Source organism: Rhinopithecus roxellana, chromosome 1, assembly GCF_007565055.1.
Source record: "Rhinopithecus roxellana isolate Shanxi Qingling chromosome 1, ASM756505v1, whole genome shotgun sequence".
Classification (NCBI taxonomy): domain Eukaryota; kingdom Metazoa; phylum Chordata; class Mammalia; order Primates; family Cercopithecidae; genus Rhinopithecus; species Rhinopithecus roxellana.
Window position 1 is genome coordinate 68,568,612 of NC_044549.1, and position 27,740 is coordinate 68,596,351.

At 38.0% G+C, this 27,740-nt stretch overlaps 1 protein-coding gene across 1 annotated transcript in view; it reads left to right on the plus strand.

Moving 5' to 3' along the window:
* LOC104657379 (contactin-4) overlaps positions 1–27,740 on the plus strand; it is a 153,100-nt gene that overhangs the window by 69,006 nt on the left and 56,354 nt on the right. The window contains exon 2 of the mRNA XM_030920845.1: positions 9,011–9,138. The gene's annotated coding sequence lies outside the window, so the exon portion shown is untranslated. The remainder of the gene's footprint in view (positions 1–9,010; positions 9,139–27,740) is intronic.

Sequence of the window (27,740 nt, forward strand, 5' to 3'; positions counted from 1 at the left end):
CTAGAGATAGAGAAAAGAGAGATATAGAAAAGAGAGATAGAGAAAAGAGTAAAACCAGAAGTATTGTACTCTTTTTTTTTTTTTTTCCTGCCAAGTAGGTCCTGAAAAATGAAAGTAAGTTAAGTAATTAACATAACAATAGTCGCCAGCGCGTCTCGGGTTTAGCTCCCAATGAGAACCAGATGGGCTAATAAATACAGAGCCCCAGACGGGTGCCGGGGGACGTCTCCCACCGGCCCCTGGTGGCTGTCTTATAGCACGTCCGCCAAGACTATGCCGACCACCGATACAGACCCCGCAGGATTTTTCCAGATGACACAGAGACTACAGACAACACAGAGACTCAAGCCGGCCGACTTACTGAATCTGCTCACAGCGACGACCCGTTGACCTGGGGTCTGGTGGGCTTAGGGGAATCCCGGACGAGCCCCCAAATGTTGTGCCCGAAGTCGTGAGACCCCAGTAAGTGACCACCAGAGTCCAGAGTCAAAGCCAAATACCCGGGGTCGCTTTATTATGAGTTCGAACCCGGACCTCTCCGCTTTATACAATGGCAGGTAAAGAGAGAGGCCCCGGCTGCTGTTTTAGGGTTTCTTTTATAGGGAGGTACAAACAAGTCACAGAGAAACAGTAGTTACAAGCTTATTATTGGTTAACATTTAAAGTTGAACATTCGGCAGTTTCTGGCTGGTTCCCACCTATTTCGCAACCTCAAACGGCTGGGGGTTTTCCAGATAAGTTGTTTGTGTAAGCCCCGGGGGTGGTCACATGCACTGTATGTTTAGAATTTTTCCCTTAGGGGCTTTCTATCTCATCACTTTCAGGCTTTCAACTTTCAAACATGTTTTCTAGAACTGATCATGTATAAAAGAGAGTAGAAGCCTCTTAAAGCCCTTTGAGTTGTTTTTTTTTTAATTACACATAATTTTAAGTGAGCTACTTTATTCTTGATCTAACAATAATAAAGATGATTTAAAATTTAACAAAACAGTTTGTCACTTTTTTGTGTATTTTGTTTGTTTGTTGAAAGGAAATGATCACTGCATAATTTCTTTCTCTGCAGAAGGGGAGAAGTGGTTTTCTAAGTTGTATTCTAAACGGATTTATTTCTAAGGAAGTGTTCCAGTGTGACTTAAAGGCAAGCAAGGATATGCTGTCTCCCTCTACAGCAGTTAGGCTTCCTGCTGAACTGCTCAGGAAAATCATAGGTCTCCATTTTGGGATAATCCTCCTCTTCTGGGTGATAGAGTGAAGTTGGCAGCTTTTGTCATGTGTTACTAAAGCCCCCCCAAAAGAAAAGATCAGCATTTTTAAAGGTCCTGTGTCCCCAGACTGGTTTTGATTTATAGGACTGAGAATGTCAACTCTTCAGTGGCTGCAACCCAGAGCCTCATATGAAGAAAGAGAGATTCAGTTTATCTCATGAGTCCAGATTTGTTCCTATCCTCTGTGGATCCAAAATCTCCAAATGACAGTGAGGGAAAAACTGCTTCTCTCTGCTCTAGGTAATTTACTGTGTTGTGAATTAGATGACCTCTTTTCATGTAGGGAAAATTAAAGTCTTGTGTCACGTCTTTATTTTTACTACTTGCTCCTTTATCATCTTTGACTTTTCTCTGTTACCATCAATAATTTAAAAAGGGCCCACAGGTAGGTCAGGACTAACCTATTCTAAGCCAAGAACAGATGTACCTTTTCGATTCTTTTTATCTTACTCCATCACTCTTCGTAAGTATTAGGAGGAGCTCAAAGTTCAGTATCACCCTAATAGCTACAAGTCAGTCAGTAGTCTAAATTGAGGAAACCAAGATGAGATGGACCATAAAGGAAACTTTGAAATCTCATCCAGAAACAAACATGAAAATAAAGCTATTGAAGCTGCGTTGTTGTCTGAGGTAATACCCAACGTTTGACATCTCATGCCAAGAAAATTAAGGACACGGACACACACAAAGAGTGAGTTTGGAGCCGAAGTTTAATAGGCAAAAGAAAGAGAAAGGAGAACAGCTCCCTCTCTTGCAAGAGAGAGGAACGTCCAAATGGGACTTCTGGCTTGTGTTGGAGAACACCAGGATTTTATAGACAGGCTTGAGGAGGTGGTATCTGATTTACACAGGGCCCAAAGACCAGGTGTGACGTTTACATAACTCGTGGGGAAGCTGGCTGGCCCACCCTAATATTATGCAAATGAGGTCTTTGCCTGGCCAGCACCACCATGTTGTCTACTTCTTGCTGTACACGTGGCCGGCAAAGAGAAGGGAAGATGGAGCCACTATTTTAAGCATGCCTAGTCCCAGGTAGTCTTTTCCTATTGGCACAGCTGCCAGCATTCACCCATGAAAGCTTCAAGCTTGCTTGTCTATGTCTGCAGCTCGATTTTACAAGCTGCTCTTTGTTAGAAAAGAAAATGATTTGGGGGCAGCTTTTCATTAAAAGGAAAACCTTACCGAGGACTCCCGTACCCTCACTATCTGCCTAAATAATTTCTTCTTAACTCCTATATCACTATCTTTGGACTGGGTTTAGGTACTATATTCATATTTTAAAAAGAATGTAATACTAGTGGAAAAACTATTTTTCTAAGTTGGTAGAGGATCCAAATTGAAAGGAAGAAAATATCTAAGTATTTATATTGAGTTGCATTTCAAAATTTCCTTGAGCTAGCCAAATTTGTACCCCAAGGCCAAATGCTAGCTTTATGGCTTATTTCTGGCTTATAAAAATCCCATAAAATATTGGCCGGGTGTGGTGGCTCACTCCTGGAGTTCGAGCACTTTGGGAGGCTGAGGCCCTCAGATCACTTTCACTTGAGGTCAGAAGTTTGAGACCAGCCTGGCCTACATGGTGAAACCCCATCTCTACTAAAAATACAAAATATTAGCTAGACGTGGGGGTGCACACCTAGCTACCAGGGAGGCTGAGGCAAGAGAATCACATGTACCCGGGAGGTGGAGGTTGCAGTGAGCCGAGATCATGCCACTGCACTCCAGCCTGGGTGACACAGCAAGACTCTGTCAAAAAAAAAAAAAAAAAAAAAAAAATCCCATAAAACACATTAAAAGCAACAGGTCAAACTGTATACTTAGCCTTTGTATGCAGAAAGATATAGCCAAAATTATGTGATACAGCTGTGTATGAAGAAATATCAGGTACTTTTTTTTCATATTCAGAACTGTGTGGTTTTTCTTGCATTACAGATAGCATTCATCAATCTTCTACCAAAAAGTTCTGTCGAGGCAGTTATCACAGAATCATCTTCAGAATCCATTCCCTCCATTCTACTTTTACTAGCACTATCAAGTGAACAAGTTCAGTAATTTCTTGGAAAGACTGCACTCTTCCTGTTGTAAGGGCTGAAAAGTCAATTTCTAATATCTTAAATTATTGGCTTATATGACTGAGGCATCCAAGGTGTTGACTTCCACCATGGACAGAAATGGGCTCAAAAATGTCATAAGGTCTCTGCTTCTCTTTCTCTCTCTCTGTTTCTCTTGGGCTCTGTTTGTCTTTGCTTGGCTTCCTTAAGGCATGCTTTCTCTATATGGAAGGCAAAATAATTGCCAACAATTCTAGATTCCCATCTTCCAAATTTAACAATCCCAGCAGAAAGAGATTGTTTTCTCAAAGAGCTCATGGTTTTGATGGCATGGTTCTACACCAATCACTACAGACAAAAGAATAGGGTCTCCTGACTAGTCAGCTCTGGGTCCCTGCCCATCTTTATACCTAGATAGTTTGTAAAACAGCTTTCCCATTGAAAACAGTAATGTTCATTTTACTGTGCACTTATGGAAATGTGTATGTTATCGTGTAGAACACACTGGCATTATTTCTAGATATATAATTATCAAAAGTAATGATTTATTATGAGCTTCTTGAGAACAGAAACAATAATTTCACATCACTAAAAAATAGCACAAAGCCTAATATATAGGAGGTATTTAGTAAAGAACTATGAATAAATGAGTTCAATATATCATCTCCCTTCTGTGTCTATTTGGTGTCACCCATATGCTTTGTGAGGCATCATAATGTGTTGTGGGACTTCAGAGTGGCAGAACTACTCAGCAGTTGTCTTAGCCTTGACAGAATCCTTTGTAATTGCTTGAAACAATGGGTCCAGGAAGGCACAGAGCTTCACTTAATGGAACATGTGACTAACCCTGGTCTATTCATGACATATGAATAGACTCTCACTGACATATGCCCAAGTACCTGTCCTGCCTGGTGCATTTTACATGTCAGGCATCATTCTAAGCACTGCACATATTTACAACAGCTCTATGAGATATATATGGTTACTTTTATTATCCCATTTTTACAAACAAGGAAACTGAGTTACAGAGAGATTAACTTTCCCAAAGTCACACAACTCCTAAGCAGTAGAAGCATGATTTGAGCCTAGACAGTTTAGTTCCAGAGTTTATGTTCTTAGTTACTACACTGTATTGCTTATATAAAGAAGTGGTTGAGTTTCTCAAAAGAATAGTTTATCAAACTTCACATTACCCCCACATTTGGATAATAGTAAGAATAAGTGGTCACAGCAATATGATGTGATTTAATGAAGTCTACTGACAATTACCCCTTCTACAAATATGATCTCCCTCACCGTCCTTCTCTCATCTAGAGTTCTAAAAGAGTTAGGCTCTTACCTCTTCGCAAATAACAATGGGAGAGTTAAGACCCTAAACCAATATCAGGCACTGAAATCTTTAAAATTAATAATAAAACAGTTTATAAAATTATTTTGTAATTTCACAAGGCCCATAGGAAATTGGACAGGGAAACTCTGAGGACAAGGGGCAAAGAGAGCCTTGTACTAAGACTGTTAAAAGCTAGCTGGGTTTTATGCAGTGCAGATACCAAAAGTAGGAAGCAGGGATGGAAATGATGGTGGGGAAAACATTTGAAGAGTGTGGAGCACTTTAAGTTACGAAATTTTCACCTATCTTATCTCATTATAGAAGAAGGGATTTTAAAAACTGAATTAGACTAGCAGTTCTCAACTGGGGTGATTTTGACCCCCAGGGTATCTTTGACAATCTCTGGAGACATTTTTGATTGTCATGACTTGGGGAAGGGTTAGACCTATGGGAGTCCAGTGGGCACAGGCCAAGGATGCTGCCCATTATCCCCACTAGGACAAATAATTGTTCAGTCCAAAATGTCGTCAGTGCCAAGGTTGAGAAACTGTCTCAGAGCTTGCATAAGTAACTTGGCAATGCGATATACTTGACAAGTTTCAGAGTCAAGGCTAGAATCCAAGTCATCTGATGACAAATCCTTTACTTGTTTCTGTATTCATTTCCTTCAGCATGTCAGAGTTTGATACAGGCGATGACTTCAGGTTTTTGGAATGGTCATGATACTATTTTTAATGGTATAAGTTATTAGTAGGCGTTTTTGCTTTTAAAGAGTCATCTCACCCCTTAGAATATTTAATATGCTCCAAGCCAGTGTTACCTCATGGAAGATAAGCCCATACATAAAACACAAATGTCACCTTACATATTTAATTCTCATATGCCAGCATTTCACAATTTCTAGCAAATTATTTTATAAATGGAATGTGACTAACTCCTTTAAAGCTATTTTTGTTATTATTGAGGTAATTAAGATTTGTTCATCACTCTGTTTTTGTCAATGCATCTGCTCCTTGGCAAATGAGGTATCAGATGGTCTTTATTGAGCAACTGTTATATGCGTATCTGTGATGTGAATGAACAAAAGGCCTTCTTGTCTGTGTCTTTCTTTTAGCCAGAGTTTTGATTTAGCTTATGCTAAATTATTTTTTTAATTGTAGCTTTGAGACATTTTATTATAAGAAGTTGGTAGTCATCTATGTAAACTAATAAAAACTTAAAATTCATCATACATTTACTTATTTTTTTTACCTTGATCTTCTAGTAAATGTTTAGCTTCATAAATTTTGGCTGCTATGTAAGAACATTCTCCTGTATCTGAGTGATGTGATTTAAGAGAGTAATTTGTTTATGAGCATCTCTTGTTCTTTCTTTATTGGCAGGAAGACTTGTACCTCTGCTTCTTATTTTGTCACGTTGGGTTCAGACATCTCTGTAATAGCCATCATTGAGGGCAGATTTCAGTAGACTTTGAAAAACTTGTTTTACCTGAGGCTCCATATGCTTCCTGGTTTGCAAAATATAATGACCCGCAAATCCTTCAACAGCAATGGTTAGGCCTAACAGTTACCATCTCACTGGCCATGGCTCCAGCTCGGCTCCCTTGCCTCCACCAGGAGCATGGGTCACCCCAGCCCAAAGGCCAAGGCCTCCAATGCCAGGCCTCTACCAGAAAGCAACATAGGCACCGCCAGCAGGTACAAACTGCCCAACCACAGGTGCCCTCGTGCCCTGTCTGCATCTTGTACCTTGATTTGGGATGACTCAGTTAATTTGCATATTGATTTCAAATTGTCAGAAATAACAGTCAAAATACAAAAATAAGGCTGATTTAATTACTATGTTAAAAGAAAATATATTAAAATGATGTTGTCCAATGTTTCCTATACATACAAATGACCAAATAAGAGAACACATTTTTTTCTTTTTTTTTTTCTTTTTTTTTCTTTTTTTTTTTTTTTTGAGATAGGTTCTCACTCTGTCTCCTAGGATGGAGTGTAGTGGTGCCATCTTGGCTCACTGCAACCTCCACCTCCTAGATTCAAGCCATCCTCCCACCTCAGCCCCCCAAGTAGTTGGGACTATAAGCACAAGCCAGCACACCTGGCTAACTTTTATATTTTTTGTAGAGATAGGGTTTTGCCATGTTGCCCAGGCTGGTCTCAAACTCCTGAGCTCAAGTGATCCTCCTGCCTCAGCCCCCCAAAGTGCTAGAATTACAGGCGTGAGCCACCACACCCAGCCTAGCAAACACAATTTAAAAGATGAAAGAGAACCACTGCCTAGTAAATATCAGGAAACATCTAGGGATCTTACTGACCCTATCTTACCTAATTCTTGCTATCAGTCTGTAAGATGGACATTGTTAGTTCTATTTCATAGAAGAGGAAGTAAAAACTGAGAAAGTTAAGTAAGTTGCCTTTAGTGGTACAGCTAGAAACGACAGCACTGGAATGTGAACTCCCACCCCTCTGATTCCAAAATTCTTTGTAGAGTTCTTCTGCCTTCATACCCTCTCGTCAGATTGAGTCATAGATCTGGACCGGGTCTTCGGGAACACTGTAGCTTCTCCATCCATAAAAGCCTTCACAAAAGTATATGCAGCATTTGTAACCCAGTGCATTTACATCTTCACCTGTGTTTTTAAAATACTTACTCAAAAGTTCTATGAAGTGAGATCCCATCCTAGACCCCTTGTTTCAGAGATTTGAAAGGACTCTGTTAAGTCTAGCACTGGTGCCCAAGTAGTTCAGCCACTCTGAATTCATACAACATATTATCGATTTTTCCCTTAGGTTATATATTTATTCATGTATTCACTCAGCCACTTAAGAAATATTTCTAGTATATACTACATGCTGTCCTGTGTACTAGACCCAGGAGGTTCAGTCGTAAGACGAACAGCATCCATGCCCTCAGAGATGCTACCATTCCATGTGATAAGACAACTAACAAGCAAGCAAACAAAATTTCCAGATTGAATTTAGTGGGAAGAAATAAAGTGGCTCCAGGAAAACAGGGAGACAGGGAGACCCACTGTAAACAGTGAATTGGGAAAGATCTATAAGGAAAAACTGCCTCTACGCTGAGATCCTGAAGGTGAGAAGGTGACAGCTATGTCCGGATACACGGAAGTGTGTTCAAAGCTGGCAGAACAGCAAATGCAAAGGCCCTGAAGTGGGAAGGATTTCTAATACTCTAGGAATATGCAGAAGGCCAGTGTGACTAGAGTTCACTGAAGAGTAGAGAGATTAGAACAAAACAGCAAGCAAGAGAGGCTTTTTAAAAAGCTAGATCCATTAGGCTTTATAAAAAGGCTGCAGCAGGAAAATTTTTCAGAATGCAATGGCAGAGCCAAGGATATAGCTTTAAGCCAGGAGAGTGATATAATCTGATTTAAATTTTAAAAGATCATCTGGCCACTGACTGAAGAATGGATCTGACGGACAAGAGTAGAAATAGGCAGACCAATAAGGAGGCTATTTTGATGGACTAGGTGAGACGGAGGGAGTGGAAGAGATGGAAAGATGTAGGCAGATTTGAAATAAAAGAGAAATTTAACAAACATTTACCTTGAATGAGCTATCTGTGTACATTTTTTATTTCTCTGACAAGCCTCTAAGCCAAGCTGTCTGTCTTACTCATCTTTGTATTTTCCTACTTCTCTTCTGGTAGTCACGTTGAAAACAGAGTTCTTTAAAATTCTTCCTCTTCCAGATTTTGCATCTGTCAACAAAAACATTTTCTTCCCTGCAGAAAGTATATGTTTGTCCCTAACTGTGGGGCCTGAGGTTTGCCATCCACATTTGCTATTCTGCCAAAGTCACACTGAGTTGTGGAATATTTTAATTTTTTTTAAGTTCAGTTTTTGCATCTCATTAAAAATGTATTGGCTGACATATTTCAGAAATAAATATGTTTACTAATACCTCATTTAATTTAAGGCTCTCATTTAGAAAAAAAACACTTTCAATGAAAAGACTTAAATTGATTTATCAAGGGATTTTTTTCTTATTCCTCATTAGCAGTTATAAGACTAATGGTGATCTACCATAAGCCTTCCCTTTGCCTAATGTGGTTAGAGCTACCAAATAGAAATTGTCACAACCTATCGAATATTTATAATGGTTATTCCAACTGGCTGTTGAGACCATTTTAGCAAGAAAAGAATTAAAAACTCTAAACAAGTCACATATCTCAATTATGTTTATGTATATGTAGACAAATACCCTAAATAAAGATGAGGCTGTCAAATAATGTAGCAATGATTTATGGTTTGAACAATCACAGAATAACAGAAAAAAATTGCAATAAGTCATATGAGATAAATTTCACCATTTTTGGTTCATTTACTTTGATTTCAGAATTACCGTTTCTGAAGATGGAAACCTCAGAATCATCAACGTTACTAAATCAGATGCTGGGAGTTATACCTGTATAGCCACTAACCATTTTGGAACTGCTAGCAGTACTGGAAACTTGGTAGTGAAAGGTAATGGCTAACCCAAAGAATTCAAATATTAATATATGTGTCCTCATGTCTAATAATGTAATCTATAGAAGTGGCATCATTCATATTAATATATACAGATATCACTGTATTGCTAAATCAATTCATTACAGCAAACATGATATGATTAATAATTCTTAGAAAACTGCTGGTAATGAATATGACTGAAAGACTATCTTATTTCAGAATCATCCAATACAATTTTGAGAATTATAGCCATTGTATCTATTATAGTATTGTAACTAATGTTATCTTCAATCCTTTAAGTAAATTTCTTTCAAATCTCTATAGATTTGAAATTCATGTCTAGGAACACTATTCCAACAAATTAAAAACTCAAGACTCATGTACTATTTTTAGCAAACGTTGCTTAAACAATGACATTGGTAATTTTTAAGATAGCTGTCCCGTTTATTCAGAGATATGGATATGGCTTATTATACTAATAAAAGGCTTTGATCACCTCTGTGCTTTGCCTTAGTCACTCAGCGAACCTTGTCAGTTTTAAGGAAATAAAATTCCCATATACCATAGCCTGGGTGATTTATAATTTTTGCAGCAGAAAGTCCTTTATGCTGTTAGCAAAGCACACGAGTGAAACTATTTCAATATTAGCTTCATGGCACAGGCTGGAAGTGCTAAGTAACCACTGAAAAGGAGAAAATCTTAATTTACATTTCATTTGCATTTCTTTCACTTTATATATTGCCCTGTCATAGGATTTTTGAGTTGAAGGGAACTTGGCAATGATTTGACTGAAGAAGATGAGGCTCAGGTTGGTGGTTCTCTCAAGGTCATGAGTAGCTGAAGGAGACCTGAACCCAGATCCTGATTCTGAGTTCTTCTTGGTTCTTTATGCTGCACCAGGAAATTTTTTTACCCATTCTTCCTGTTTCTGAGTAATTTATACAGATGAGTCATATCATATTATTTCCTTCTTGCCCATTTGTAGCTCCCTTTGTGAGGATAGATGATGGCAAATACAAATACCAAAAAAATTGCCTTTAATTTAAAGAAGAAAACTACAGATTACCTAATTGTGTATCTTAGGGTCTTTAAAAGTTGGAAATGTAATACTCTTTCAGGAAGTCTTTTTATCATTAACATACTTGACTATGCAGATAGAAAATTGGAAGTCCAAGAGTTAGAACTAAATATTTGTTTAGATTGATTCCAACTATTTCAGTCTATTAATTACTTCCTCAGAGCACTAGCATCAGTGTATGACTGACTGCTTGTTCACTCTGTTTCATGGGCAAAGGGAAAAGAGGTTAGATAATATTTGTAAAGCACAGTTCTAGCTAGAGGTCTTTGCTAATGTATGACTGTTTTGGCTAAAGGAAGCTTAGTAATCATTTAGAACCAAGAGAGAACTCAATGTTTCAGAGCTGATTAGACACAGAGCTAGGATCTGTTATAGATTATTTGTGAGTTATGGAGATATAAGAGAATATTAGGTTGACATCTTAAATCATAGTTAAAAGGCAGGGATTCAAGTCAGAGTGAGCTGGGTTTGAATCTCATTTCTACCACTTACTAGCTCTTAGACAAGACAATTAGCCTGTGTGGGGATAATAGCAGTGCCAATCTCATGGAGTTGCTTTGATAACTGTGAAACTTCATGTTAAGTGATTAGTGTGGTGCCTGGCACCTAGGAAATATTAATAGTTGTTTTGTTTATAAACATATTTTCATAAAATGAGGTTGCTTTGATGACTGTGGCAATCCATGCTAAGCGATTAACAGGGTATCTGGCACCTAAGAAATATTAGTATTCGTTTTGTTGTTTATATATTTTTAAATGGATATGCATGTATTCTAAATCATGTTGAAATGAACATTTATGATGTTTCCACCCAAATAGAATAATTAGCAAAGAGAAGTGAGCCTCATATTGTTAAAAGTAGGGTATTTTCACAGGTAGGAACAAGGTATGTTCTGTATTTTATTATCATCCTTCTTATAAGTATTGACTTCCTTGGCTCTCCCAAGAGTTGGCAGAAAGGAGAGGCCTCTATTTCCCATCAGAGTTCATATCCCAGTGATACCACAAGCCCCAGGACAAAACCATTCCCAATGAACTGTGCAGTTCCCTGCGGCTCATCTTACACTGAATCATGGTGCAAAGCCTGCAGATATATCAGGGATGAAATATGTTATGGTTGCCTCATTTTTGTGTGGTTATAAATATTGCTAAAATAGTAACTTCTACCTATTCTAACAAACAAAATAATTTATTTCGTGCCTTCTAGTAAAATGCAAACAGCTATTCACCCAAGTAAGTATAGGATATAGTTTTAGGCAGTTTACAGTTACAATTTTTTTAAATTTTGGTAACTATTTGTTTCTTTCAAGGTATAATAGGAGAACACTGGTTTTCCATTAATGGCAATTAATGGAAATACAACAGTATTTCAAAATGAATTTAAGAAGTGAGTCAGTACAAAGAAAAGTACTAAATATACATTGTTATAGGAGGATATGCAAAAAATCATGAAGATGGTATATGTGAATGTCTAAAAGTAGGAAACATGACTTGCGGACAATTTCCAGAAGCATTTTAGTGGATTTATAGATGCAGAATTAGTATGTCCTGCCTATGCTAGCCACATGATTTGCTGAAACAGGCACAACACTTTAAAAACTGAAATTTCCTAATAGGTGAGAGAAAGAGGAAGGACTGAGGCAGGAAGAGCCTGACCCAGCACGAAAAGAGGAAGGCAGGGATGTGTAGGTATGGTTAAGGGATGATGTGCCCAGGTAGCCTGATTGACAGGTAGAATTCATGTGTTTCCAAGCAGAGTTATTTCTGGTAGTGGCTCCTGGTTCTGAGCTGCAGTTAGTTTCTCCACAGAGGTCCTCTGATTCTTACATTCTTCTTCTAGGTGAGGTGGGGGAAAAAAGCTTTATTTGGCCAATATGTTCACGGAAGTTAACAATTCTGTTACTTTAGATAAGGTCAGAAGAGATTTGGGAGATCATTTATCTCCCAGTGTGGTTGGTTCTGACTCCCATTAGCATTAATGGGAAGTATGTGTGTCTGCAGAGGGAACATCCACACTGCTAGGTCTCCGAGAAGGACATGAACAGAAACTGAGAAATATAATTTTAAAATCTGCCCCATAAAGCACGATATAGGCAGAGAAAACCATTCTGAACTCCACATGAACTGTGCCAAGTCCTGAATCCCACATCAAAATGCTTGAGCCCTACACCTTTAATGCAAATGTTAACAGCTTAGCCCAAAATATGACTGAGCACTGTATTTTAATTCAATTTTGAGATCTACAAAGGGACTAATTTATCAGAGAAGATGTTCTCTAACCTTAAAATGTGCTTGTATTCATTCCGATTTCCTCATGTGTCTGGGATTAAAACACCGTGAAGGTCAGGCATCAGAACACATCTTTTCTAACCTTTTTACAATGTTCTATCATTAACCATGATTTTTAAATCCAATTCTCTTTCTCCCTACCCTTGCCCCCATGTTTTGGAGAGAGGCTGAAGATAGTGTCAAACACAGGGTCAGCAAGTAGGGGAGGAGAGGGAGGCGGCGCGTCTATTCCACCAGATACAGGAGGTTTAGAATAAGCCTCTGACAAGCGATCATCACATGGCTAAATATTCAGATTCTGCATGAGCAGGCTTCCAAACTGCAGAATTCTGACAGGTTCCCAGGGGGCTCTTGATTATCATCCCATCATCTGAATTCCTAAATTTTACTGATTTTATTTTTCAGGCTAGTTATAATATACTTGGGATTTGGTTTGCTGTTTCATTTTAAGCAAGAACAGTTAGTTCTTAAGTCAACCCCTCAAATCCTAACAGAAAGCATAATGTTTAACCTTTAAACAAAAATGTGCTTTTGTGATCATTGACATCATTAAGAACTATATGGAGGGCAGGGTACATTTATGTGCAATATTGTACTTAGTAAATCATGTTTATCTGTACAGCAGAGTTAAAGGGGTGGTGGTGGGTGGGGATTTTGCATGACACAGTGCCTCTGCCATACAGGTTTCATATGACAGATATTTTTAAGTAGCAGGCCTAGAGAAGAGCAACTTAGAGTATTTGTTTGGATGCAGTTCAACAAGATAACTATGTTAATAGCAACCCTCACTCCTGCTGATCATCTCCAGGACTCGAAATGTAGGGCGTGAAGCTGTGGATGCTGTTACCATAGTCATCTTGCTGAACTACATCCAAACTGACCTTGAGCAATTTTGCAATTGGTAGTTCCAGACTATACTTTTGAGAAACACTGTCCTACACCAAAGAACTTTGTACATGCATGCCACCTAGCAAGTGAAAGTTCACCAGAGTACATGTTAGAAATGCAGATCTCCTGGGCCTCACTCCTACCCTAACAAATCTAACTCTCTAGGGAGGAGGCCTGGAAAAACTAACATTTAAAATAGATACCCTAATTGATCCTTATACACATCAGAGTTTGAGAACATTGTATTTTCAGGGGTTTCAAACTATGCCCTATGGGCCAAATCCATACCTGTTTTGTATTCCCCAGGGGCTAAACTAAGCATAGTTTTCACATGTTAGCTGGTTGAGAAAAAAACCAAAAGAACAATAATACTTTTGGGATGTGAAACTTTTATGAAATTCATCTTGTATTTTTAGTAGACACGAGGTTTCATCATGTTGGTCAAGGCTGGTTTCAAACTCCTGACCTCAGATGATCTGCCCATCTCGGTCTCTCGAAGTGCTGGAATTACAGGTGTGAGCCACTGCACCCCCCACCCTCGAGACTGTGTAATATATAAGTACCTATATAATATCTTAAACTTTGCCACTTCTGCAAAACCTTAATTATTTACTATTAAGTCCTTCACAGAAAAAAAAAAAAAAAACTTATCCTTTCTTTGATAACTTTTTCTCTTTCTCAGATCTTCAAAATTCTGTCCAAGGTATAGTCTGGCCAAGCTATACACAACTTTTCTTTTACCCCTGCTGATCTTGCATGCTGGAAATTTCCACATGTCCTTGAGTCAGATTATTAGCTGGAATTGGTAGGGAGTTTTATTTCCCAGGACCTTAGTGTCACCCCAGTATCCAAAGGATTGACTTTAGAACTTGGATACAAGTTGAAAATCCAGAGGAGAGGTGATAAATCATTGATTGAGAGGGAGGAGGAAAATTACTTGGCAGACACTGGAACAATTATTCAATTTGATTCTCCAGCATGTGGGGAGGATTCACACAGCTGGAACCAGAATAGTAAACTAAGAAGACCGTAACGTAAGAAGCACATCACCTGGTGTTTTTTTAAAAAGACTACTCACTTCGTAAACCTCCCACCATCACCAGCCTAAATCAGCTGAACTGTTCCACCTTTGCCTCATAATTCTCAGACTGCATGTTCTTTCTCTAGTAGCATTGTTTTAATTTTGAAATTGACTATATAAAGTTTTACCCTAATTTCGTCTGAATTTTAAAAGAGTTCTTTTGGCTTTTCTGTTTATTTAAATGTCTAAATTCAGTGCGTAGAATTACTTTTATAATAAGAAAAAGTAAATGTATATTTTAAATAGCTTTAATAGAAAAGAAGTCTTTAGTAGCAGTTAACTAAGATCACACATACACCTAACAAGAAATTATTTTGTATTTTCATTCTTCAGCCCTGCAAACCAAAGATGTTCCTGTGGTTTACTGAACATTTAATGGATTCCTTTATTGTCAGAAAGAGTGCTCATTGTTCATCCCATAGGAAGTTTATTTATGTCTAAATGAACAGATTTCTTCATATACATATATATTCTTACCAGCACCAAAGAGTATCTACAGCATTACTATTGCACACTATATAAAATTCTTCTTCTGTTTTAACCGTAGGGCATTGAGAAATATCAACCATTCCATGCATAGCATAATAGATGCAATAAAGCAGAGTCTTTTCAGTTGGAATTTTTTGCAAATGAGTTTGATGCAGCCCACATCTTCTATGTAAAATTGTTCAAGGCTTTATCCAGATTTGACAGGAGATCAATCAGAAATCAGTAACATACAATGACAGCTGGCTGCTAACACACAATAAAAGCTTTTAACATTGGTCCCTTATAACTGAATACACTTCAACCGAATTAGATGTCTTCCACTGGAACCAATTATTTCTAGGTAATAATTAAGGGTATTTCTAATAGGATTAACACAAATTCTGACCCCAGGCACCTAGAGTAGGAAGGAAAAGTTTGTCATTAGAAGTGCCAAATGGTAATCATGGTAGGTCCCTCAGTAGAAGAACATCTGGCCAGAACATTTCAATACTAGATCCTGTTAGATCTGACATCTGTCACACTGATGGTAGGGCAATCTGAAAAGAAGGGTAGGTAATTGTGCCTCTTGTTCTTCCTGTGTTCACAAAGCATGACATAACCTGGAAATCTGATGAAACAAGGCGTGATATTTCCTCTGACATTCTTATGGACATGTGTGAGAGCCACATAGATTGAGCAAATCACATGCCTTTGGCAATATCAATCATGAATAGAATGATTCCCCTTTTGTCCAAATCTCTCTGTAAAAACCTTCTCTCTTTCTGTAATGCTGATTGCATACCATGCCAGTCTGCCCTGACTCCAGCCTGCTCATTACTTCTCCATCCTTGGTCTAGAGAGGGAAGATATAATTCCTTAACTGTTACATTTCTCTATGCCAACTCTGTCCTTTCATAGCAAAGCCTCTATGCTGAAGAGAGGCCTCACATTTTTGCTTTTGGCATAAAAGACACTCTGTGGGTCAAGAAGCTTGTGCAGTAACATCACCTCATTAATAATCAGGGAAAGGCAATGTAAGCATCAGTGTGGTGTGATTTTTTTACATATGAGATTGACAAAAGAGAAACATCTAACAGTACCTTTTGTTGGTGACTATGTGAGGAAAATGGTACTCACACACTCTGAGTAGGGATAGAAATTGGAATAGATGCGGTGGAAAGCAAGTAAAGTTGAGAAAGTGCAATCTCCATGGCCCAGCAATTCCATTTCTGGGCATTTAACCTAGTGGGATTCACATATGTTCCGAGGCAGACTTGCAAAGATGTTCCTTATGGTGGTGTTTGTAATGAAAAAAAAAAAAAAAAACAAGGAAATTAAAGAATAATACATATGGTATTTTATTTAATATATTGTATGATTAAATATAAAATTAGTAATATAAAATAATATCTTATAATGTTTGCATACAGAATACACATGCGGCATAAGCACTAACTCAGTATTTTGGGGGAGGATGCCTGGAGTGAGATTATGTGAAAGGACTTTAGCTGTGTTGGTAATATCTTTTTGGGTAAATTTTTAATATGTATTCATGGCGGGAAAAAGGCTGGAGGTACATGAAAATGTGTTAAAGCCTGCTAATTCTAGAAGAGGGAATATGAGCACATATTGGTAAATTTTTATTATAGTTTTATATGTAAAATATTTCAAATTAAAAAGAATACCTCAGGTCAGAATCCTACATGGTCAGATATTGCAGGCAAAGCCATCCAGACAGGAGGTCTGTTTTTTCAGTTCTCTCTCAGCTATTGTAGAAGAGATACCTTTTACCTGGTGATATTTAACCCATTCCATACAAATAATTTCTTTCTTTTAAGGAAAAAAACTCTCCTATATAATGAATTAATGAATTCTTTTTACTTACTAATCAGAATAAACAAAACAAACAAAAAAGGCAAACAGAATATGAGTCTTTGGCTTCATTAAATGTGAAGCACATAATTAATTTCTTTTCCAACAATTCAAAGAGACTTATGTTATATTGATTCAGTTTAATTGAACTTATTACCACAAGAAGATAATAAGAAGTATATTGAAGATATCCATCTGGCTTGCATTGAAAACCTCACATGTTTCATTCTTCATGGCTGTCATAGACCATACTAATTGCCTCATTTCAGCTGTTTTGCAATCACTGTGATTTAGCTATTAATGCGATAAGATTCTCACTCAAGAGGAAGTTGATATTAAAAAGCATAGATCTCTCATCTACCTCTGCTACCACTTCTGAACACAACCTCAGCATTATTAAAGTTATATATTTTTGAAATACATAAATAAAAATCTTTTTCTCATGCATATCTTTTTAAAGTACATCTGTCATCTTACTTCTGTCATCTTGCCATAGAGCTATTCCTTTACTAAAGGAAAGAAATGGTTTACGTTAAGCTTTTCAGTTCATTAAATGTTTAAAGCTCAATGTAGGTTGTTTTCAAACTATGGAGTCTTTAAAAATAATTTCCATAGCTTAAATGGAGTTTAAGTGGCTAATTGTGTAATAAATAAAGAGAAAAGAAAAATTAGGCACTTTTACCTTCCGTTTCTAAATATCTGAACTTCCTGTAGTTTGAGAATGATGCTTTGTCATGTAGACTGGTTTTATGTGCACATGATCTCTCAGAAGAGGAGCTTGTGGTGTGTCTATGTGTATGTTTTAAATTATCTGTCTCCTTGGATGTTAGAGGTGGTCCCATGGGGGGAGACAACAGTTGGTCCCAAGTCTGAAAGGGAAAGCTTGGTCTCTTATAAACCTTGATTCAGAAAGAAGATGTGTCAGAATAATTCATGAGTGAATCTCACCTTCCTTTTTTGGCATTTGTTTTCTGTGCCAGAGGCAGGAGGAGTATTACTCTCAAAGAGGCAGCCCCACCAAATCATGATTGAATTTCTTTGGCTGTCACAGGCAATTAAATTTAAGAAAACTGCCCAAAAGACTTTAGGCCTTTAGGTTAAATACAGAATCTGACCAAGATGAAAGCAAGTTAATTAACATTTTCATCATCTCTCTCTGATTTACTGTAGAAGATCCATTTCTAAAAGGTTAAAATGGTTGTCTCTTTTATGTATCCATTTGAGGAGTCAAAAGGAGGTTCCTGGTTATGGGAGAGGAAATGTAAGCAGAACATTTAGAGTAAGAGTGGCTTTTTGCATGGCCTTCTAGCAGGTCTATAATCAGTGTGCAAAAGTGCAAGACATAATTAACTGAAGATTAGCAACATTGCTTTGAAGATTTCCCAAACTGGAAACCATACCAACTGTCATCTTATTAACTCTTTCCCCTTTTCTCTCTCTTCAAAAGTAGAACTGCTTGTAAATGTAAGTAAAGCTTGGATTCTGCCTGGAAGAGGAGGATCCAAAGGGTCAAATCAGAACTGCCTTCTCCTCCATGTATACTTTCATAAGCCTGCGTCTCTCTTGATAGAACACGTATCTGCCTCCATTGGCTTTGTCCACAGCATAAGTAGAACACCTGGTCACTGTGCAATTTGTACCAACACTTCTTCATATGAAAGACAAAGGAAATTAAATTATAATGACAGTATAGTCGATGAAGGGACACTCCGATGCAGTCCAAATATGAGGGAATAGTCAAAAGGTACAAAAGACAAAACCATCTCCTCCCTCTAGGCCATTGTGAGCCATCACAGTGTATGGCTCAGAATCATGTAGGAGTTTTTAAATAAATGCATATTCCTGGACCCTACCTCTGACCTGCAGAACCAGAATCTCCAGGGATGAGACCCAGGAATTTTCATTTTCAACAAGTTCTTCAGGGAATGCCGACACTCAACAAAGCCTACAAACTTAGGAGCTCAACCTTTAGGAGTCGATACGGATAAACAAAGACACAGAGCTGTGTTCAGAGTACAGAAGGAACACAAAGGGAGGCGTAACTAAGAGGTAAAGGTGATAATCGAACAGCGAATTGAAATATGAATAAGAGTCTGCCAGATATTTTAAAATGTCACGATAATCCCAGGAAAAGAAATTTATCTAATGGTCCCAATATATGAAGGGTCCTAGCATATTCAGGGAAAATACAGCGGAAAAGTGAGGGGAACACACCCATAGCTGAGGCACTATTGCTTATGTTTCAGGACCTGTGGAGAATAGGCAAATATTTTGATTCCCTTTTTAATGGAAATAATACAGATTGCACAAACTGTAGCTAAGTGACATGACACCAACTTCAGTGGAAATTCTGCTTCTTCTACGAGACTTTAAAATGAAAAGTAGTTATCACCAGCATATGATTTTTTAAAAAATTATATTTTAATCATATTATTTGTAGAATTATTAGGGAAAAGATAATCTCGTCATTCAGAGAGATCCAAATATTTTTTATGTTTTCTTCTAGAATTACATCGAAGCTGAATTCAATCTGTATCTACATCTGTATCTTAACTGTGTATGAATCTGTCCTCAGTTCTGTAAATAAATACCCTTATCACAAAAAGATCATACTGTATACACTGTTTGTAACTTCTTTTTTCATTAGTATCTTTCTACCAGCATAGATTATTTTGAACAATAAATAAGGACTAGCCTGATTTCTTTATGAATATGTTTCTATCTCCTGCTTGTCAAAATAGCATCAGCAAAACAAAACAAAAAGAACAACTCTTGTAATATCTATGTGGGAAGATAGAGAGAGGAATCTGGGGGATGTTTAGGAGGATTGTTTCACATGTTTTACCCTGAAAGTGTTGGTTGGGGGATTGTCTTAGTCCACTCGTGCTGCTATAATAAAATACCATAAAATGGGTAACTTGTGAACAATAGCAATTTCTTTCTCATGGCTCTCAGGGCTGGGAAGTCCAAGATCAAGGTGCTGGCAGGTTTAGGGTCTAGGGAGGGCCCAGTTTTCAGTTCCTAGATGGCACCTTGAACACTGCATCCTCCAGAAGGGAGGAACACTGTGCCTGACATGACAGAGAGGATGGAACAGCAAAAGAAGACAAACTCCCCACACGAAGCTTTTTTATAATGGCACCTAACCCCATTCATGACTCAGTCACCTCCTAAAAGCCATACTTCTTAAAGTGTTGCATTAAGAATTATGTTTCAACATGAATTTTGGAAGGGACACAAACTTTTAAACCATAGAAGGGATTAATGTCAATGGGAGAATGAAATCCCTAGTCATTTCTCTGCCCTTTCCTCAAACTTTTCCTATTGAAATTTCTTATCAGTTGACACATCATGTTACTGATAACATGCTGAGTACACTTTCTGATCACATGAATCATTAGGGAATAAACTAAATATCAGCATTAGTAATCAAAATTACTTTAAAAGATAATTATCTTTTATCTTTGTTATTTGAACCAAATGTAATACGATGCATCTTAATAGTGATAAAATATGAAGATTTGCATCTTTCTTCAAAACTCAGGATGAGAGAGCCAAATTTTAGAGTCAAATTGTGTTATAGGTCTTAGATGACCATAACATCATTGATGAGTCAGCAATATATACTCTTTAAAAAAGCAAATTAAACCTAGAACATAATAGTGTCCAAAAAACAAGAGTGGGGGGAATATAGAAATCTACTGATAAAAATACAACTGGAAGAGGATTGCTTTTATTGTAAGATATACATTAAAATTTGAAATCACTTTAAAGGGTGATAACTGGGATGATATGAGGAACAGCTGTAGAAACTGAGGCTTGGTAATCCAAGGAAGAGAAGACTTATAGAGGGTGGGAGAGGAGGGGTGGTCAGTGTTTTCAAACATTTAAAGAGATATCAAACTCTATGTGACATCAGAGGACAGTACCATAAGAGATGAGCAAGAACTATTGGAGCAGAGGATATTACTTACGTTTGATAAAAGGAAATTTTTCAAACAACTAGGCCATTGGCCTATTAGTGATGACATTCATTTCCAGACTAGACATCTACTCTGGGGAAATATGGCAGAAAGAATTCATGTATCAGATACAAGTGTGTGGTTTGAGTAGCCTATAGGGTCATTTTGTATTTGTCTTAGCATTCTCAGGGCCTACCCTAAGTAAATGTTAACTCATATATCCCATCCAACTCTGAAATGTTATCATTCTCTAATTTTATAGCTTTGAAAACTTCTGCCCTCATCTGCTTCTACTCCAGAGCAAAATCATGCTCCTAGGTTGAATTCTGTCAAGTTGACTTTGTTTTCTTATTGCAGAGTCTTTCTTTTCTTTTTTTTTTTTTTTTTTTTTTTGCTTTCAGTGTGAATTTATCCGTAATCAGCAATGCAGTAGGGGTTGAAAAGGTTATTCTGCTAATTTTGAGTAATATATTCTCAAGTAACCTATTCTCTAAAATAGAGTCCAATAAAAGGAACCGTTTTCTATTTAATCATATGTTGGGATTTGAAGGGGTTCAATAAACAGTACCTTGTTCAGTGCCTGAGTTTTGAAACACTTGAGAAGTAAGTTGAGGTAGTTGGGCAGATGAAAATCAAATGTCAGCTTTGCTAGTGCTAAAGGGGAATGTGGCTCAGGGACATAGCAATAGTGGGCTTCTTAACACTGAACTCCAAATTAAGCAGACTTTTACCACTACACAACCTCAAGTCTCTCTCACTATAAAAAGAAAAATAAGGAGTGGAGGATCAACCCAATAAGTGTACATCCTTCACTCTTCCAGGAGAAAGAATGGCACTGAGCCAAGAATTCCTCATTGTTTTCTGCCAGACGCATCACTGGATAAGGAGTGAGTAAGGGGAAGAAAGAGGACAGGCATGTTAGGAAACATCAGGTGTGTTTAAATGTCAGCTATAGACCAGGGGTTACAAACTGGTAGCTCTCATGGCTAATTGGACTTGAACCCACAGACTCGTATTGTTTGGCTATCAGAGTGTTTAAAACTTTTAAATTGGAATGCCTTTAGTAGACAGGGGGCATGTATTCTCTAAACTGACCCCAGACCTTATTATTCTGTATTATCTTATAGCTCTAAATCACATGCTTAGGATACTGCCACATCCTCTGAAAGCATTTGACATGCAGTATTAAGTGGGTCTCGTTGCTCTATGAAAAAAGCCAGCTCTTGATTATTTCCAATTTTTAAATTATTAAGTAGATGCAAATTGACCATGATGGGGATTTGAGAGGAAGAAGACTAGAGAAGAGAATGTTCCAAATCTTTCTATTTATAATTCCATACATGATTCTACACTGAATCTGCATTTCACTCCCATATCTATACCAGAAAGTTATCAGTGGAAGAGAAATTCAGTTATCTGAATGGACATGATCTTCTCAGGAGTAGTCAGTGGTTAATTGGGACAAGAAAACACAAGTCATTATCGTTGAGAAATCTGAAGCAAATTGAGGCAGGTTGTCACCTTTCACCAGGAAACAAATTAGTCCTGTCTTTAAAAAGACTTCTTTCTCTGTCTGCTGACTGGGGATTCCTGTCAACTGCCAATGAAACAGGGAGAGTGTAGATTAATGGTAATATAACAGTGGCCATGAAACACCCATAAAGCCATTTTCTAATTTTCATGAACATTTTTAATCGATTCAACCAGTGTGTTTGAATGACAAAATTTTTGCTAAGCTTCAGCTCCAGAAAATCAGGGTGCCACCTTCCAGCTAAAATCATTAGTGCACCAGTCTGTTGGGGAAAGTTTGTGTATTTAAAACAGCCATAAATTATAGACAAAGTAGCTCTTCCTCTTGACTAACTTACCTTCATGAACTCCCTGCCAACCAGGGAGGAATATAATTCAGGTTTAGCTCAAAAAAGAGAGAAACAGAGAGATATAGAGAGAAATAATAAAATAGTAGGTAACATCCTGAGTTATAAGGGTTGTAAATAGGATAAAACTTGAGACGATATGACCTACTTTTTCTACAATTTGTGAATATAGGAATCATTGCAGTCTAATACAAAGAGCAGTGAACTGAGGTCCTGTATATCTGGGGGCTGGTTCCCAGATTCCAGTTTTCTCACCTGTAAAATGAAGAGCCTTTAATTGAGAAAATGAAGGCCTCTTCTAGTTCTAAAGTTCTCTTATTTGATAAAGAAGTTGGAATAAAGCATTAAAATATCCTAATTTCAAATTTATTTGTTAACAGTAACAACAAATTTATCCAGAGGTATTCTAACTCAGGCACCCCCAAAAATGAGATGAAATTTTTCATGTGCAAGAGATTTCTATTTTATCAACATTTATTTTACATGCACCAGGTTATGACATGCACCAGGTTATGGTCACTCAAGGAAAGAGTTACATTACCATTTAAATAGTGTGGGCAGGTTTACCAGCCAGCTCATCCATGAGTGGTCATGCAATGAGGACCTGAAAGGACAATGGACTCAGTTTGCCTCTATCCTCATATACCTGTCAAAATGTGATCATCTCACCAGGCTGAAGAGAATTGATGACATTGATTTTATATAGCATGGCCACCAAACACAAGCAAGCCACTTCAGCTGGCTCTTAGAGAAAGGGCTAGAGAGAAAACTGGTTCATTTGAACAGTATATTGATTCCAAGGTGGTGCCTTCCTGGGAGACATACTGAAAGGGCAGTTTTCAGTATGTAAAACGTTTTGTTTTAGATACTGACTTTAAAACTGAGTCATGTGTAGATATGTCAGAAGGCAAGGGAAACTTGCACAGAAATGTCCATAGAAGCATTATTCATAGTAGCCAAAGTGAAATCAACCCAAATGCCCATCAGCTGATGAATGGATAAACCAAATGTGGTGTATCCATAAAATGGACTATTATTCAGCCATTAAAAGAAATGAAGTACTGATACATGCAATTGATATGTGGATGAACCTTGAAAATATGATGCTAAGTGAAAGAAGCCAGACACAAAAGGCCACATATTGTATGATTCCATTTCTGTGAAATTCCCAGAATAGGAAAATGTATAGAAGCAGAAAGCAGATTCATAACTGCCAGTGGATTCAAGGAGACGAGAATTGGGACTGACTCCTAATAGGTACAGGGCTTTTTTTGGGGATAATGGAAATATTCTGGAATTAGATAGGAGCCATGGTTGCACCAAATAAAAACAAACAAAACAAAAAACACCCACTGAATTGTATAATTCTTAAACGTTTATTTATTTTTGAGACAGAACTTTGTTCTGTCACCCAGGCTGGGGTGCAGTAGCATGATCATGGCTCACTGCAGCCTTGACCTCCTGGGCACAAGTGATTCTCCCACCTCAGCCCATTAGGTAGCTGGAACTACAGGTGCACATCAGCATGTCACCATGCGCTGCTAATTTTTTTGTAGTTTTTGTAGAGACAGGGTTTCACCATATTGCCCAGGCTAGTCTAGAACTCCTGGACTCAAGTGATCCTCCTGTCTCAGCCTCCCAAAGTGGTAGGATTACAGTTGTGAGCCACCATGCCCAGCCTCAAGTGTATACTTTAAAAAGGTGAATTTTATGTTATACGTATTATATCTTCAATTATAAAAGGGAAAAGTAAGTAATGATCTATTTTGCACACTAAAAAAAAAAAAAAAAAAGAATGAATGAAGACAAAAAGGAAGTAATGAAGTAAATTCATCAGCTGTGATCTCCAGATGTCCTAGATGTCCTAGAGCTTGACATATTCTTAGGGGTCACCAACTTTTCTCCTCTCAGTTACTTTGATGTTTTTCCTGATCCTGCCTCTACTCTGATAACAGCCTTCCACTCTATTCCTAGAAAACACTGTTAGAGAATAGTCTCCCCATCAGTCTTCCACCCACTGTAGCTCTACAGAATCTGGGCACCCTTCCTCTCTATTTCTGTGACATCGTGCCTGATGTTTAAGGCAGAGTAACCGGACAGAGAAGGTCTCTGGCAGATCCAATGAAGTCCATTTGTTCTCTTTTCTTGTAATGTATTGTAGAGGGAAGAGTATAGACTTTGAAGATAGACAAATCAGGTTCAAATCTCAACATTACCACTTATAAGCTGTTGAAAGTGTGCTTGTAAAATTTATGTAATAGTACCTATTTAATAGGATAGTTGGGAAGACCACATTATGTTTTAACCTTAATCAGCACCCACCAGCACTCAAATAGTTATTCTCTTCTCTTGCTCTACTGTTCCACCAATGAGAACCCCAGCGTCTAGCCAAATGGCCATATTCTGCTAATATCTTGTCTATGTCATTGTGTACTTGGCTTCACAAATAAAGCCTTTCAGACCCACTGGGGCAGTGGTCTTATACCTGTAGCTCTTCAGGGGTCAACTGGATGGCTCTACACCCATGCCTTTGGATAGAGGCTGCCTGGTCGGTGGAAGCAAGGTGAAGTGCCTTTTAAAATTCAAGAGGCAGCCCTGATGATCTCTGAATCGCCTTTAGGGTCATTCTTCTCTTGTCCTGGAAATAAGCACACATTCACTGCCAAATAGCTTTATGGTCTTCCATAAAATCCAAAAATTCTGGTAGCCTTTCTTCAGTTCTTCCCATCTTCTTCCTCTTCAGTTTAAATTGGAACTTTTCCTGCTGGGGCGGCTGATTAAGTCAGTGATTCACACCAAGGCTAATCTCCTTATCCAGGAATCACTTGGCCACATCCTTTGTATTCTCTTCAGAAAGTGCTTTTTCATTTTATTTTTTTCCTTGCAATATGGATAGGCTGAGATTTTTTCCAAATCTTTAATTTCTACTTCCTTTTTGCTTACTAATTCTGTCTTCTGATCATTTCTGTCTTCTCATGTTTTGCTATAAGCAGTCAGGAGGAACCAAGCTACTCCACACGTTGCTTAGAAATCTCTTCAGCTAAATATCCAGTGTCATCACCTGCAAATTCTACCTTCCAGAAAACACTAGAACACAAACACAATTCAGCCAAATTGTTTGCCACTTTTTAACAAGGATACGTGTTTCTGCAGCGTAAGCAGAAATTTATTTCTCACAATTCTGGAGGCCGTGGTCTAGAGAGTTCTAGACCAAGGCACTGGCAGATCCAGAGTCTGGCTATAGCCTGCCTCCTGGTTTGGAAATGCTCATTTACCACTGTATCCTTACGTGGCAGTAAAAGAACTAGCTAGCTTTCTTTCCTCTTCTTATAAGGGCACTAATTCTGTTCATGAGGGATCTACCCTCATGACCTAATTATTCCCCAAAGGCCCCACCTCTCTAATACCATCACATTGGGATTAGAGTTTCAACATAGGAATTTGGGGATCAGGGAAACAAACATTAGTCAATTGCAGTCTATCTCAGCACACTGTTTAGATTTTCTTTTTTTTTTTTTTTTTTTTTTGAGACGGATTCTCGCTCCATCGCCCAGGCTGGAGTACAGTGGCACAATCTCGGCTCACTGCAAGCTCCACCTCCCAGGTTCACGCCATTCTCCTGCCTCACCTTCCCAAGTAGCTGGGACTACAGGCACCCACCACCACACCCGGCTAATTTTTTTTGTATTTTTAGTAGAGACGGGGTTTCACTGTGTTAGCAAGGATGGTCTCTACCTCCTGACCTCATGATCCGCCTGCCTCAGCCTCCCAAAGTGCTGGATTTACAGGCATGAGCCACTGCACTCAGCCCACACTGTGTAGATTTTTAATAATACTTTTGTTATGTAAACATACTTTTGGTTTTGGTTATTTGAACTTCATGTCACCCGCATGGGAACATAAACTTCACCATCAGAACACTCACCTATACTCATAGTCTTTGACATGTCTGGCACATATTAGGGGCTCTGTAACAATATCTTGAATGAATGGAAGAAAGAATGAATGAAAGGACCACATGACCAGGTCTCCTTTTGCAGTGCATTGGAATCATCCTATCTCAGAGTTGATTCATAAATTGCCCAAAGTAGAAGGTCCCTTTGAAATTTTTGAAAGAGATAGTGATCATCTCTTCCAGCTCATTCTTTTTGCACAGGGTACTAAAAAGGGAAAATTTTGTATTCAAGCTAAGGCCCAATAGTTAGGCCTTTTACTATACCTTATTGTCTCACAGAGGAACTCAGCAAATTCTTGTTATTAAAGTAACTACTGAGCAAATTAGTAAGTAGCAGACCAAGGAAAAACAGAGGTCGTCAATGGGGCATAGTGAAAGGGACATGGGCTTTGGTGTCTGACGGGCTTGATTTCATATACTAACTCCAGACTTTCTTAGCAACCCTATAGCCTGGAACAATTAATCTCTAGAAATTTCAGTTTTTCCTCCTTAAAATGGGAGGTCCAACCTGTTATAAGAGTTAGAATTTTCTCTGGCAGACATCTAAGAGCTCCTGGTGTTGAGTGTGTACCTTTAACTGATAATCAATATCATTGTGTTTGTGTTACTTTTACTACCTGTCCCCCGCATCGACTCCACTACCATTTATCCAAGAGCAATGTCTCCAAGTGCTTAACTGTGTGTCTTACTGTGTAGTTCCCTGAAAATGTACCAAATCCCAGGAGTGTTTTTGAAGCAGCACTGAAGTCTGAGAGATTAGTCACTGTCCTCCCAGAAAAAGTAAATCATTACTGTATATCTACTTCTTATATTTATGTTGTTTACTATTGTGCATGTATTATAAAACCCACAAATCAATGCTCTCAGCAGGCAAAACTGTTCAAATCTGCAGCATGTCTTATTGTGTACTACGTCTTTGACAACACAGTATCTATCTGTCCTGAATTCTGTTTTCTGAAGGATGGTGGTGTGAGCAACTGGAATCTGTGATTGATTTCTGAGTAACTCGTACTTTATCAAGGAATAGATATGATTTCTCATGTATCTGATTAACCCTCCCTGTAAGATTACCATCATTTCTGTAATGCCAGTGGATTATTCTGTGCTTGGAAAGATGTATATCAGATCATTTTAATCAATAACCGAC